Source organism: Mastomys coucha, unplaced genomic scaffold, assembly GCF_008632895.1.
Source record: "Mastomys coucha isolate ucsf_1 unplaced genomic scaffold, UCSF_Mcou_1 pScaffold22, whole genome shotgun sequence".
Classification (NCBI taxonomy): domain Eukaryota; kingdom Metazoa; phylum Chordata; class Mammalia; order Rodentia; family Muridae; genus Mastomys; species Mastomys coucha.
The window spans coordinates 123,616,110-123,619,851 of NW_022196905.1; positions in this window are offsets into that span (position 1 = coordinate 123,616,110).

The following is a 3,742-nucleotide window of genomic DNA, read 5'->3' on the forward strand; positions in this document are numbered from 1 at the left end:
GTACATGAGCCGCCACACCTTAACCCCCTCCCCATTTTGCAATGATTCTGCTGATCAGCCAATAAACTTAAAGCAATTATCAAACTCTAAGATTCGCTCTCTCATCTTCAGAATGAGGAAAATCTGCTGCATTCCTCTTTTGAGTTTTTGTGAAAATTACAGTCTTTAAGATCTTTTGTAACTGGCCCTCTCCTTCAACCATGTGGGTCCCAGAGATTAAACTCAGGTCATGAGGCTTGGCAGTATGCGTCTCTTTCCACTGGTCTGGTCGTTTTGAGACAGGATTTTACTGTACCTCTAAATCACAGCAATCCTCCTGTCTCAGACTCCTGAGTGCTGGGATATGCCAACAGGTTTAGCTACGTTTTTTCGATTTTAAGAAAAAAAGACCAGAGCCGGGCAGTGGTAGTGCACGCCTTTAATCCCAGCACTTGAGAGGCAGAGGCAGGCGGATTTCTGAGTTCGAGGCCAGCCTGGTCTACAGAGTGAGTTCCAGGACAGCCAGGGCTACACAGAGAAACCCTTTCTCGAAAAAAAAAAAAAAAAAAAGACCAGGACTGAGGATAGAGGTTACCTGATAGACTGTTTGTCTAGCATGCATGTCTTAGTTAGGGTTTTACCGCTGTAAACAGACACAATAACCAAGGCAACTCTTATAAGGACAACATTTAATTGGGGCTGGCTTACAGGTTCAGAGGTTCAGTCCATTATCATCAAGGTGGGAACATGGCAGCATCTGGGCAGGGAGTTCTACATCTTCATCTGAAGGCTGCTAGTGGAAGACTCACTTCCAGACAGCTAGGATGAGGGTCTTAAAGCCCGCGCTCACAATGACCCACCTACTCACACAAGGCCACACCCACTAATAGGACCACTCCCTAGGCCAAGCAAATTCAAACCATCACAATGCACAAATGCTAGGTTCAGTCAATCCCAGCAGCATACTTATGCATAGGAGATTGGGGCTTCAAGGTCATCAGCAGTTACCTAATAGTTTGTAGCCAGCCTGGGCTACATGAAAACCTGTCTCCAAAAAAGGCAAAAATATAACAAACAGCATGACATCACTTCGATCATGCTCCACTCCCACCTACTCTCCAGATGACCCCTGCCTATCCCCCTCCCCCGCCATGCACAAGTATTTCTCCATGATTGGATGGTAGGAAGGGAGACTGCCATTCCACAAGAGCAGCAGCAGCAGTGAGTGGGATTCCAAAGATTCGAGGAGCTACCTTAGGTGATGGCAGAGAGATGCTTACCTTTGCCTGCACAGCCCTCTTAATGGTTGGATTCATTCCGACAAGTGAGTAACCCGTCCACAGGTCACATGAGTTCTGCTCACAGCCTCCAAAGTGTGTTCAGACTTCTCCCTGTGTAATTCCTACAGCCTGACGTCAGCAGTCCAAGAATTACCGTCTTCAACAAAGAGATATATGCTCACTGGTTACTGACTGCCACGGGTCACATCCAGAGCTGAAGCAATTTCCACGGCATTCGTTCGTTACCTAATGCATTGCTAAAGTTAACAATTTACCTAAACCAAGGTTATCCACCCTAGCCTAATACTTATTAACACTGGCCGCAGCATTAACGCATTAATACAACGGAAGAAATCTTACTCCCTAGGGTTTTAATAAAAACCAGTGCTAGGATTACAGGCCTGTGTAAGCCTGTTCTGTGGTGCTGGGGATGGACCCCTATGTCCTTGTGCCTTCTAGGCAAGCACTCTACCTACCAAATGAGCTCCTTCAACTCCTCACCCTTTAAAAGAAATGGCCAGAGGTGGTGGGGTGGCACATGCTTTTGATCCCATCGCGCTCTGGAGGCAGAGGAGGGTAAATCCCTGTAAATTCAAAGCCAGCCTGGTCTCCAAGGTGAGCTCCAGGACAGTCAGGGATATTGACACAGAGAAGCCCCATCTCAAACAAACAAATAAATAAAGTGTACCTGTGTGTCTGTATATGAGTACACGTATCATGGTGTGCATGAGGAGGCCAGAGGACATCTTGCAAGGATCTGTTCTCTCTGTCTACCTCCATGTGGGTCTCTGGGATCAAACTCAGGTTGTCAGGTTATCAGGGTTGATTGACAGCAAGAGCCTTTACATGCTGAGCCATGACACTGGTCCTTGCAACCCTCTCCTCTTTAATATTCTCTCTGTCTCTGTCTCTGTCTCTGTCTGTCTCTGTCTCTGTCTCTGTCTCTCTCTCTCTCTCTCTCTCTCTGTGTGTGTGTGTGTGTGTGTGTGTGTGTGTGTGTGTGCCTGAATGTAACTATGTGTACTGCACGCTTGCAGGTACCTTCAAAGGCCAGAAAAGAGCATTGCATCTCCTAGAACTGGAATTATAGATGGTTGTAAGCAACCCCATGTGGGTGCTAGGAACCAGGTCCTCTTTAAGAGCAGTAAATACACTTAACCATCTCTCTAACCCCTAAAAAAAAATTTTGGGGTTTTGTGTGTGTGTGTGTGTGTGTGTGTGTAAAAGTCAGAAGCCTATCTTGTGGTGTGGGTTCTCTCCACATGTATGTGGATTCTGGGGATTGAACCAGGCTTGCATGGCAAACGCCTTTACCCACTGAGCAATCCCACTGGCCCTGTTGAGACAGAGTCTCATGCTGCCCACACAGGCCGGCCTCAACAAGACAGGCCTTGAAATCCTGTTCCTCCTACTTTGCTGGGATCACAGGCATACACCAGCATGTCCACTTGCTTCTTTTTTTTTTTTTTTTTGCTGCAGTATTTCGCCTCAGAGCCTGTTCTTGCCTGCACCCCCAGATTCCCCTGCCTCAGGCCCCCGAGTGCTAAGAGTACAAGTCTATCCCACTATACCTAGCCACAAGGGCTTGTGTTGCTTCAACTTAATACAAAGACAAACTGCAATTCCTTAACTTTCTCTGGGTATAGAAACCGTTTTCATAGATTGAAAACTGGCAATCCTACACAGGAGCTGTGTAACACTGCTACCACTCAGGGTACCCAGCCTATTGTATCTCCTCATGGGTGTCACCTCTGGGAGAAGTACTTGCTGGCTGCTTCCAGCCAGTCTACAATTGGAAAAGCGTGAAAGATGCCAGTACGGGCTCCTGCCTCATTCATATTCACCCCTGACACAACAAAGAAGACATTGTACTACTGGGAGGGGGGAAGCTGAGCTCAGAGCCTATGGCCCACAGAATTAATGGTAGAATTGTAAACTGTTCTCTATCAGATCTTGATCCCGATTTCGTATTTTATCAGATTTCCTCTGGGGCAAATTGAGCATGCACCTGCGCAGGTCACTGCTCTGTCACAGCAGGCTCTTGTAACCAGCTCAATGGCAGGGCCACCTCCGCCACCTCTGCTCAAGCTTGTGTGCTCCGAGCAGTGACGAAAACCGAGACCCTGTGTAGTAGCGCTCTGCCAGACCCAGCATGCCTGGTTGGTCCTTCTCATTTTACTGTGCTGAAATGTGCAAACCCACGAAGCAGCATCTAGGAGAACTGCCAGGAAGCATTTACAACTGGGGAACAACAGCCTTGTTGTTTGGTTGCCCGTGTGCCAAACGTATTCCTCCACGCCTCTCCTACAGAACCTGAGGGGTTTTGTTGTTGTTGTTTCGGTATTTGTTTTTTGTTTTTTTTGGGGGGGGTATTATTGTTCTTTGTTTGGTTTGGGGTTTTTTTTTTTTTTTTTTTTTGAGCCAGGGCCTCACTATATTGATCCCCCTGTCTCTGCCCCTTGAGTGCTGAAGCTCTCAGGCAT